At 43.1% G+C, this 12,773-nt stretch overlaps 1 long non-coding RNA gene across 1 annotated transcript in view; it reads right to left on the reverse strand.

The window, feature by feature from the left end:
- Positions 1–357: 357 nt before the first annotated feature.
- LOC139811067 (uncharacterized) overlaps positions 358–12,773 on the reverse strand; it is a 29,453-nt gene continuing 17,037 nt past the window's right edge. The window contains exon 4 of the long non-coding RNA XR_011731539.1: positions 358–888. This is a non-coding gene — a long non-coding RNA (uncharacterized lncRNA). The remainder of the gene's footprint in view (positions 889–12,773) is intronic.

Here is a 12,773-nt window from a genome sequence, read left to right on the forward strand (position 1 = left end):
CGGCTCTGTGATGAAACTGGTCGTAGAGGCCACTTGTTCTGCTATCTTTTGGAACCTCTCTGACATCGTTGTGGCCTAGTATCGTTTGAGAGATATTGAATAATACAGCTGATACACGACATTTTTTCTTACTTCGTAAGAAAAAATTTATACAAGTATTTACTTTAAACTTCAGCTAGTTCTCCTGCTGTAATTATTTTTTTTTTCATTCTGAAAAAGTAGGATCTAAAATTTTATATCCTGTTGAAATAATTATGCGCAAGAGAAGAGATATATATGTAAAAGATACGGCTTTTTTAAATTGTAATTTATATCACATTGAATTATACGCAACTGAAAAGACAAAAATAAGGAGACAGAACTAAAAAATGGATTTTAATTCTCGGGGGAGAGAGATACAAAGAAATTATATTAATAGAAAGTAACTCGCAGCGGATATATTTGGCGTGAACTAATAATTCCCAGGTCGAGATATACAAACGGTATATTCGCGGTCCCGGTCTCTAAATGAACTTGTCCGAACGGAGGGTGCCGGAGGTATTTATGTGCGGCGGTTGCTTGTGCCGCACGAAAGCCGCAAGGTCGGGCCGCATTAATAAAACAAACACAATGTACGACGCAATTCTGCATACAAGTAGGCTGTCCGTCCCCGAGGCGATGGTTTCCACGTACGATCGACAGGTACTATCTCGGAGCCCAATGGACACCGAGTAAGTCGCTTCGGTATCTCTATCTCTCCGGCTTCCTCGGCTCCCTCCTCTCAGACACGTTGTCGTTTCACAATGGATTTTCGTGCAGTTCAATCTCTCAGAGATCGTTTCACGATAGGGTCGATAGTAACGCAGATTTTAACGCCGTTCCAGATAGCAATGCTTCCATCTGGATATTCTGTAATAAAATTATAAAGAAGAATTGAAAAAAATACAACTGTCAACTGAAAAAAATACAAATGTCAACTGAAAAAAATACAAGGATAATAATAATAATAATAATAATTTTTCAAATACAATGAAGAGAAAAAATTTTTATTACATTAAACTATAATTGAGTAGAGAGAGATTCGTAGCATATAAATCAATAAAAATAAAAAATTAATATATATCTATATTATCTTTATTATTTTAAGATAATATATTTTATATTCTTCTTTACAAAATTGTAGAGAACTCTAAAACAATATCAATTACTAATTGAACTTCTAATGAACTTCTATTTCGCCCAAAAAGATTCCACACTTTTTCACCTAGCAATTTACATATATATTATAAGAATCTCTCTTGGATTGCGTTGATCTAAGGCATCGTATTGTTGCGATGCATCGGATATTCAGGAAGCTGCCTTCAGGAAGCGTCTTCATCTCCGCTCGCACCGTCTCGTCAATGCGGTTGCGATTAAGCCCAATGTCTTCGGGATCCTCTACGGCTCGTGCCACACCGCGTTATTATCCAATGCATTCGTAATGGGCACGCTCTCGCTCTTTGCTCTCGCCAGCCAGGTCTCTAATGAATGGCTCGGCGAGAGCACGAGACATTCATGAGACGCGTAGAAACGCATAAGGCTTCTCTAGTCATCCCTACCAGCCTTCTTTCTATCTCTCTATCTCCGTCTACTTGACTCTCTAGCGTATTAGGCACGCATTATACGCGAGCGGTAAGAAATAGTTCTTTCGTTGCGATAAATTTGTCTCACCCTTAACCATTAGAGGCGCGTCTAGAGATGTCCGTTTAATCTTCGTCATGTTCAACTTCGTAAAAAAAAATATTGAAACGTTAACCACATTTAATTTTTATTTCGATCAGTATTTAGATTAGTAATTGCAAGATATTCTAATTGATAAGTTTCAATCGGATAGTTATCTGTGTTATTTAAAATCGTGTTGATCGAGAATTTCGAGGACACGAGCAGGTCGTTCAAAAAGACGAGAATAACAGAGACTTTACGAAATTGCACGGCTAGAACGCCGTGACATCGGTCTGCCTGGGTAATTTTCTCGGGTATCTACGGCGATCTGGTTCTGTCGATGATGTAACGACAGCTCGAAATGTCGTCGGCCTTCCAGGCATTCGTTCCCTCCAGTCTCCTGCGGAATCCGAAGATCGAGTCTTTCCCTTCGCTCCTGCGTCCCTGGCACGTTTCCTCATCAACGTTTCGTAAGTTCGGATTGTGCCGTGTCCTTTTCTTCGCGTTTCGCGCATCTCCAAATCACCCCGATATGGATGGGCTACTGGAGAATCAGTTCTCCGGAATCGACTTATTTCATCAAGCATTCCCATAAGTTAGCGCAATGATTTGATCTTTAACACCGAATAACTATAAATCTCGGATAAAAAGCGCTGTTTAAAATTAATTAAATATTCAAACAATCGTTATTTATCTCTGTTAGAGCGGATTTTACTGTCAAATTTTACTTGGCGACAAGTGATATTTCTAAAATTACAGTACTTTAGTACCCTCTCGATTACAGATGCAACGTTTGATCCAGTCATCGTGACTGTGCGTCATGATAACCGTGGCATTCGATTGTCGGATATTCGGTGCATCATTGACACTGGCAGTGTTATATGGTTCATGAGATTTTGACCGACGACGCGACGATTGTTTCGCGACGGAATCAAGCGTGACCGAGTGGACGCTCGTTAAGGTCTCTCGTGGACACCGATGACGTCGTTCGATAAACGTTGCGACACGTAACAGCCGCCGCTACAGCTTGCACCGTGCGGTAGACATCCTTGACTGCCCGTTTACACCGTGACAAAACTTGCGTCGTTTAAAACGCTACGCGTATCCGTCCGCACCGCGGCAGTCGTTTTTATTGCTTATCGCCGGCGTTTATGGCGCGGCCAGAAAACCACCGCTTCGCGAAATCGCGTCATTCTGTGCGAGATGTCCGATCTCGAAGTTGTAATTCTCCGCGGGGAAATGGTGTCGAATAAATATCTCTCAAATAAATATTGTTGCTCAGTCTCCTGTATACTTTTTCATTCATACATACGCACACATATACGCCTTTAAAGTTTATTAATTCCGGATTAGTTGACGTCAAATCGATTGGCACGAGCGATTAATCCTTCTCTCTCTTTACAATTCTGCGTGAGATGAGCGGAGAAAGAAAATTAATTAGTCTCAGATTAGACAGCTAATTTATGTCGTTGCAACTGACCCTGAATACGACGATAGCAAGAGCTTCTTGAAGTCCGACATGCGCACTGATGACGTGGTCGGATGGAAGTTGCGACACGAAGCGGGCAGGCTCGCGCGGATGGCGGCCATCCTTGAGTGCTCGTGGCTCATTCCAGCCACGGTAAAACGGTTTCCATATGAGAGCGCACACGCCCGCGGTGTCGCGGCGGCATGACACTCGACTTTATTGCATCGCCGCGACCGGATCGTCCGACCGCCAATGGCGCCCGTCGAATAAGTCATTTGTTCTAAGTTGCGATAGAAGAAACATAATCACGGCTAGGTTTTTACCTCCAAGTTTCAAGATTCGCTAATAGAATCGCATCGTCCTTTTGCGCGCTACGCAATGGCGAAATTTCTCACGATTCCGTCCCGGAGTTCGGAATCTTATTCGATCCGAGAGATCTTGGAGCGCCATTTGAATCTGGAGCGGAAATGGAGCTCGCGAAAGTAGAGCTCAGAGTCGTGCTCCAGAGAGCTATTTTAATTCCTTCCTATGCGATTGGGATTCTTCACGGGTCTCCGGAGGTCACCCCCATTCGGATTCACGTTCTTCGGCGATCGTCAGAACGAGCTAAACTTTTCGACCAGCGGGAGCGTAAAATTAGTGGAATCTTACCGGAGGTTGTAAATCTCGCACGAAAGCCGATCTTGTTGACCCTGATTGGACCAGTGACAGAGACGAAGGAATATAGCGAGAATATCTATCTCTGCTTCCTCAATTCTCTAGGAGCGTGTAACGGCGGTATAGAAATTATTTAGCCGGTTATCGTGTATCTACCAAACATCCAAAACTTGGATCGCGCAACGTTATCTTGAGACGATCGCTCAAGGTTATCGAGCTACAAGATAAATATACGAGATAAATCCCCTTTTGCGGCAGAGAAAAATTATGTATAACGGCGTACGATCGGTTAGAACAGGTCAATTAGGACCGGGTCTAGCTGAATAATATAACGCCGCGATATTTTTTAATAATGTTATTAATAGCCGCAGTTTTTTTATAGATTTCACAATAACCGGTTAAATAAGCGTGGTTATCACATTTAATTTGATAATTATTATATTTATGATCTTTTGTGTGAATTATTAACTCCACGCACCGTCGCGCGAGGTATTTCAGTGTCACGTTTACCTTCGTGTCACAGATCTTTCGATCGAGTCCACTTAGGTGCTATGCTTAGCGCGCGCGCGATCCTCAATTTACTATTCAAACACCGATTCTCGCCGCCTCGGAAATCGCAGGCACTCGTCACGGTGTAAACAAGAGAATAACGACGAGGTGAGTCAGCCTCGAGGATTCTTCGAGGCAAGGGTGTCTGTCAGGTAACTGTGGTCCAGCGGACATAAAGGTGGGTATCCACCAGAAAAGCAACGTTTGCAAACGTTTGTTAAAAATGCTTTTCTGGTGGATACCCACCTTAACGCGCTCGTCGTTGGATCATACATCCTTTTTTTCGCGAATTCGAGTATATCGCCTGACTATATCGATGTAGAAAACAACCTCGACATCATCGCCGTAAGCGATGACACCTTGCGTGACTAAAAGCTCTATCTCTCATCTCTCTCTCGGGAGATTTCAATAAATTGGTTCGCGCGAAATGGATCAAACTGGCGCGTCTCTCTCGGCGAACGAAGAAAAGAACGAAGACATAGTTTTGCTCTCTCTCTTTTACTTCCCTCTTATCCCTTTCCTCTCTCGCGCCGTCGATTAGAATCAACGTCGCGAACATGCCGAGGCCTCTCGCGACAAAGTGAGCGTTGGGTGCGCCGCAATCCGTAAAACGCACACGCACGCACTCACCGGTTACCGGTCCACCTGTGTTTTACCGCGAGTAATTCACGTATCAGCGCACGCACACGCCGCGCCGTCGGCGACGATCTAACCGCTCACTTTGGTACGCTTCGTTTCTTCTCGTGTCTGGTATCTCTCGATAACTACGTAGCTTCTGCGAGCAACCTCTGCACGCTCGCGAAACACGCGTAAGTGTCGCCGATAGATCACATTGACAAAAGCCACAGAATCTGTCTTCAATCTTCAAGTCGGACATCTGAAGATCTCAATAAAAAAATAAAACATTTTCTATTCTTTCTTATTCAGAGTTCTCGAAATAAAAAACCAAATTTGAAAGATTATTATATTATTTTAATTTTTATTCAACGCTATTATTTCATTACTGTCTTTGTTATTTTTATTTTTACACACTTTTATGAAACAATACTAATACTTTATAAAAAGTAAATTTTCGGAGAAAGATTAAGCTTTTCCTGTTTTGTATCTGTGAGGTAATCTTTTGATAAATATTTTTCAGTATCCGTTATGATGAATACGATAGGAACGAACGTGCTCACTTTCATATTATGTCAACGATTTGGCCTTGGCATACGCAGGAAAAGGTTGAGAAACATTACTGTGCGCGACGAACATGCGTGCAGCAACGTTTAACCGCCGAGAGATATCTATAAAGTCACGTCTATGTTGTTACTGGTATTATTATAGCGATATCTATCTACGGATCTCAAGGTTCGTGTATTTAAATATAACTGATATTTCTAAAGAAAATAGCTTTTAATATTAATTAGCGGGTAACAGTGCGTTTCAACGTGATAAATGCCAACAATTCGTTTGAATTACGAGCAGAAAGCATTACGAAACGTTATCACGTCAATTGTAATTAACGTGATCTGCATCTGTCAATAAAGCAGGACACCACGATGTTTAGTAGCGGCTCCAGCGCGAATTTTTTCAAACTCATTATAGTGATAATTTTATTAAAATTTCTAGAGAAATATTAAATAAGAAATTATTTATCGCAATAATTTTTCAGTATATCTATCTTCTCGTCGGCCACGAGATGTGTTTATTTACGAGTCGCGGAAAGTAGTCATCGGAGAGATATGCAGATCGTATGGTAATCGTGTCGTAAGACAGGCGCACGTGTGTGTCGCGTTGCACCTTGAGTAAAAGAAGAGGCGGAGAAAAAAATCGAATGACGGAAAGAATTGACAACGTGGATTTTTAGTTAATGTCCACGCTCTCTGACGTAGAAGCTTCTACATATGCAAGCCGGAGAAGGCCGCGAAAACAATTGTCCGACGGAAAAAGTACATATTCATAAATTTCGATCGGCCTTAATGTATGTGTCCTGTCACTGTGATCGCCGCATAAATCGTCCGAAGCATAAATGGTCGTGTCTTGCGCGTTACAATATGATTATGCGTGCTTCGACTGGGCTGTTCTTCGATTTAAAGGACGAAAGAATCTATGTGTATCTTACATCATAGTCATAGCCAAAGCGAGAACCGGCGTCAAAGAAACTGCGGCCGAACACTAAATCGTTGGATCTAAAATGTATTACAGTAAATGTTATGTGCTACTGTATGAGAATGATCAATCATCGCAACGTTTGGGTTATAGTAGATTACCATCTTAGGAATAAAACCGAATAACTACTTTTATCTAATATGACAAGGAAGTTTTTATATATAGTATAGATTATACATATTTATCTTGACAATATAGTATTTAAAACTTAATTACGAAATTAATACATTAGATTCCATGGCTCAATAACTTTATATTTTCCTTTGAATTTGATTCAGAGCGAGCCTTTTTATCACAGTTTAATTTTAATTATTTAAAAATGCCTTAAAAATAACGATTTAATTTCCTTGATATTTTGGCATGTCACCTTTGATTACGTGGCAGTCTCCAGAATTATCCCACGTTACCAACGTGATGAAGATCTGCCTAACGTAATCGAATGTAGCATTAACGTTACGGCCCGCGCGCGAGCGGTACGCAAAATTATTTCCACGTCTTTCTCCGCGTGCGCACCGTAAGCTAATGATTAGGTACCTACTTAGTGGCGAGCCCGCCGCGGTAATAAGCGGCGATAAGTTAGAGCGCAATAACTCGAGAGGACGGAGCGGTACGGAACCGATCGTAGCGCGTGTCATCGCCTCTTTTACGAGTTTGCGGGTGTCGCTACTTAATAATATTTAGTGGGCCATTATTACGCGGTCGGAGCCCGCGTTATGCCGGCGAAACACCGGTACATGCCCGGTGCAATTCCTATACGTAACGTCGCGATATGTTACGTGTCGTCAAACTGGTTTATTTACGTACGCCGGCGTCGCTTCAGCTCTTCGTCGAAACACAGAGAGAAAGGAAGAAGGATGACGAAAAGAGGTATTTCACGAAACAGGAAGGGCAGGCAGACAGGCCGGACTTGTATACCGGATTTTCCAGTATATCTAGACGCAATCGCGAGCTACGACAGATACGTTACACGTGTGACATACGTGTGTCATCGCTGATTTTTCGCGATCTTGAATCGAGCGGCTCTCTCGAACGGAGCCGCGCGATTTCGCGCCGTTCCGGCGAAGGTCAAGTGTCAACGGACATGAAACAGTCGCGGCCACTCGGTTCTACGAACTGTACGTTTCTCGGGATTGTACATGTGGTAAGGTCGTTTGCGACACGCGGACATAATGCCTCCGCGAACAGCGAGTCCCTCGAAACGAAATTCCAGTTTTCTGCGCACGGAAGATATATAGATTGTGCGAGGGAAACGATGGTGGATCGCGATTTCCAGGGAACCTGAATTTCGCGGGTCAGCTGCGATTTCCGCTCGGACGACGCCTCATGCTTTCTTCCTTTTCAGGTCAGGCAGATCCCTCGTTTGCAGCCTAAATCACGGGCTTACCTATTTGTTTCCTCGTGCAATTAGCGCCGTTGTATACTCGCGAAAATAATAAGCGCTTCCGCGAGCGGTATCGTCCACGTTCTACTTACAACTTCCCGTTTAAAAGCGAGCCGGCGGGAGAGAGAGGCAAACGCGATCGTCGAGGATCTGCCAGGGCGGTCGAGATCATCGCCAACAGCGTCGTCTCCCGCGAGCGTGACAACACGCGTACGACTCTCATTTCGAAAACGCGAGCGATTCTCCGCCGTACTTCGCTCCGGCAATCGGCCACGGCCGCTGGCCAGAGCTCTGGCTTAATCGGCAGATTAATTATTTATGAGGCGTGTTTCATTCATTCATTAAAGTTCCCCGAGGCCTCCGCGAGAGAGATCATTATGACGTGATAATGTCTTAATTAACGGCGTTTAATGAATCCCTATCGCGGGATCACTTCGCTTTTATAATGCGAGCGCGCGACCACGCGGCCGGCCTCTAAACGGCGAATTAACCCGCGGTTAATAAACGAACCAACACGGGGAAAGATGCGCGTGCTCTCGGAATACACGGCCGCGACGTAGGGATCGGCGTGTGGTACCGATCGTGCGATCTACCTGCTTGCCTGCCGTGGCTGAACATTTTTGCCGGTCCCGGCATGTCCTCGGCGATGGCGCCAATTAACCCGCGCACGGGGGACATTTGACGTCCCGGTAATCGCGAGAATTCTCGCGACCTTAAGTAAGCCCGATAAGATAGGCCCGGTATGCGGTTAGGGCAGTCACTAGCTAACTCCTAATTAATTTGAAAAAGCCCTGGACCGGGATCGCGAATTCCACGCGTGATAAATCGTTTCTCGATAGGCGACGAGGTGGAGGACTAATTCCGGATGCGCTTCCGATAAGAATATGCTCCTTCGTATTTTATCACAAGAATATTACACGTATGGTGTATCACTATATCTTTAATTATTTTTTAATGTAAACGAAATAATCTTATTTCTTCATTGTCACTTTCAATTATTAAATATTATTCGGGACTCTTGTACAGTTTCTCATATTTATTATCACATGATGTAACATATTAAACTTCTTTTTATTATGCATCTAGTTTCTCAGACGATTCTGTTTACCATAGATCGTAACTATACCGATGCGTGGCAGAAATGCGTTATGTAGAACCAGTCGTACCCGTTTCTCTGGAATAGTATCGTTGTCGTCATCGTCGTCGTTGTCGTCGTTGTCGTTGTCGTGCACCTCGTGACTACCCGAGTTTCTTCGTATGTAACTCGTATTAATTATTATTTTGACGCGCCGGGTCCATGTTTGTAGTTACTTCGCGGGCTGCTCGCGGCGATAATTAATAGCGCCAGACGCGGAATGAAATCATCGTAATGCGCCGTGACTGATTGCGTTAAGGTTACCGTGTATCAAGCCTTCTCAGTTGAAGGCACCACGACCGAAGGAATGCAAGATTAATACTGCTTGCTCACGATTCTCGCGGCCAGCGCTATGAAACCCTATATACTTACACCTATAATATGCCGAGCACATTAATTACATCGATAGACAACAACGTCCACGATAAACTGATCAGCGGAAAACTGATCTACTTTACGAGACATTTTGTCCCAATCTGTCACAAAAATGAATTAAGGTTTCTATGAGGATATTAAAGATAAGACAAACATATATTTTTGAATCATAAAAATAGAGAAAAATATTACATCCCCAGAAAATTAAATTGGACGCAGTTCTGCAATTGATTCTGCAATGCGGAACCAATTCCAAAACTTTACTTTTCCGCTAAAGTAAATTTCTCGAAACGTTAGAAATAAAAAATAAAATGCTGTGCTAACGTTATCTCAAATATAATGACCGAACTATATAATTTTCCTCAAATACAATTCTATTTGTTACGTACGTTTTTAGAATATCTCCTTACAGAACTAAAAATCACGAAAGTGCAGGCGCTTGGTTCCTTATTGCATAACTGCATCCAATTAGTTCTATGAATACAATCTATATATGAATCATGTTTGGTTCCGTTATAGTTATATTTGAATTTTCATAAAATTAATTAAATGAAATTTACATAATTAATTAATTAATTAATAGCACACCCTTAATATCTTTCTAAAGAGAATCCAAATCGCACACACACACATCTAGGTGATTTAAATTTCTACCCAATCTCAATATCGCGCGTTTATCAGTTAATTACAATGTGCCGTCATTATAATGCTCACAACATGCGCAAAAATGTCAAGACATTTCAATTTCAGGTTCGACACGCGGGCTAAGTAGTGGGTCAGATTTTACAAAAGGAGCATGGGGCTATTCTCCGCACGAGCCGAAGCCCGTGCTCTCTCTCTCTCTCTCTCTCTCTCTCTCGCTCTCTCTACCGCTGATAATTCTATTATGTACGGTTTAATGTACAATTAACCGATCACTTAGAGGCCTGACATTGCGCTGAGTCACGATGTCTTATTAAGTCTCTACCGAGCACCGGCACCGGTCGGCCGAGAGCACGGTGGCAGGCGGTCTCTCTCTGAGAGCATCAAAAGCGGTCTTAAATCGGGCCAGGCCACTACTATTTAGCCTCGGCCTGGGCTGGCTGCCGTCGATTTAATGATTGCTACCGCACCGATTTGCTATTTCGCGCATAAACGTATCCGTAATCCGCGAGAATTATCGCGGAGCCGTTGATTTACTGTAATGGGAAAGAAGCAATCGGTACGTCATGCCTTCCACGAGGATCTTGTATTTATGGCGAGTATGGTAATTATATGCGCATCGCAAGATGTTCGGGCGTTAAGTACAAATCGCGATAAGGGCAATGAATTCTCTGCGGTACCACCGCGTCCGTCGTTTTGTTCCTGTATGTTAAACGCTCACAAAGTAGCCACTGATACGAATGGAAAAAAAAGAAATAAAAAAAATGAAGATAAATAAATCCTGCAGCTGCGCATCGCACGGAGATGACGCATGCCCGAGGCGCTCATTCCGTTGAGCAATTATCTTGTAATTATTGTAAACGATAAAGAGAGAAAAACACACGATGCACATTCTAGCGCTTTTCACTCTCTCGTTTTTAGCTCTCATCTTCCGGGGCTGAAAAATTATTGCAATTATTATTTGCCCGCACATAGTCAATGGGAATTTATGTACGTCATAACAATTAAAAATAAATTATATGATCTCTTAAATTATATTAAACACAACGCGCACACCTATACAGATTTGTTGTAAGAAGACTTCATCGCTATCAATTCACTTTTTCAAGTATTGGTGGCAAAAAAAAATCCGATGGTTTCAAAAGAGAGCCTGTTAATATAAAATATATTACTTCCGCGACGGGAATTCGGTACCGCCCGATCTCCCGCGAAGCTCGAATCGACTCGCGGCAATCGGCTAATTTAAGAGTCCATAAAGTTGGCCAGTCCTTTAGTCCCTTGTCTGGAGGATCCGATTCCCCTTTCCCTTTCGCAGCAGCGACGGCGGCAAAATCCCACCTGAGACACATCGTGTACCACCCTAACGGACCCACACCGATGATATTTCAGTGTTAATTGTACCCAGTATCTACCGCTCTCGAGTCCGGGGCTGACTTCTAATCTCGGGTTCATTAAGGACTCCTACCCGGGACCAACCGAACTATTTTCAGATCGGGACACGTATGTGGTAGCTCGAAGCTCTCGTGAGAGGAACGAACAGCAGGGAAGAAGGAACAGGACGATGAAGAGCAGGAGGAGGAAGGATCGAAGGATGGTATACACATAGTGAGCGAAAACATGGGATGCACTTCGCACATGTATGTGTATATGTGTGTGCATGTACGTGCAAGTGTGTACAACTGTATGTATGTGTGGGTGTATATGTATACATGAGCGTAAGTTGTGTGTGGGACGGATTCAGTGCAAGAGGAAGGACGAAGAGTACGATGAGAACGATGGGCGAATACATGGAGAGGAGGAAGACAGGGAGAGAGGACACAGAGACGGAGGGGGAAAGAGAGACAGAGAGCGAGAAAGAGACGTGGCGAAGCAACGGCCATCCCCGATTTCCATTTTAATTGAACTCAACGCAACATCATACTTAATGCCAGAAACGCGTCAGAAACTCCAATTAAACGGCGACGCCATTTCACTTTATCTCCCTGCACATTCGTCCTGATTGCCGGACCGATCGTCGCCGAGGTAGCCATCGATTACTCCTCCCTCGAAATTTCTCGAAGAAATGCTCCGCATGTGCGGCGCGTACGGTCGCGACTCGCTGCCGTATAGGATTTATACATGTAGGTATCTTCCGTCCGTGCGATCGCGTGTCGTTATCAATTCACCGAGGGAAAACTTTGTCTCTCACGCGTTTAACGTCGTACGAATTAATATCGCCGAACGGATGCCCCATCGATAGGATCATTCGCAGATTCACACCGAACCGGAGTTAGGAATAAATATTCACATCGACGTAGCTCTCCTCAAAGACGATATTTCTTATACTCTGGGAGAAATTTAGACCGGTTTTTTTTAGTTAAGCAACATTTTGGTTAGTGCCCTTCAAGTGAAAATTATCTTTGCGTAACTGCGAATATCGACAGAACTAATTGAGAGAATTTATTAGTATAACTTAAAAATCTTTGAAATAGATAGAATAGCTAATTACGATTTTTAGTTACGTGGGGTTAATTAGAGATATCGCTTAAGAGAAAAAAAACGGTTACGTAAAATTAGGATTACGAGCAACCCAAATAATTGGATTACTAATCGTGGGCCCCAAAGTGCCGTCTTTTCTTTCCCTAGAGTAATTTAGTTCGATTCGGCCTCAATAAAATTTATCGCACTTATGATATACAGAGATAGAAATGTTAATCAGTATATTGCACTAGAAGGAAAATTTGCTTATAAAGCTT

The sequence above is a fragment of the Temnothorax longispinosus genome, chromosome 1 (genome assembly GCF_030848805.1).
Source record: "Temnothorax longispinosus isolate EJ_2023e chromosome 1, Tlon_JGU_v1, whole genome shotgun sequence".
NCBI lineage: Eukaryota > Metazoa > Arthropoda > Insecta > Hymenoptera > Formicidae > Temnothorax > Temnothorax longispinosus.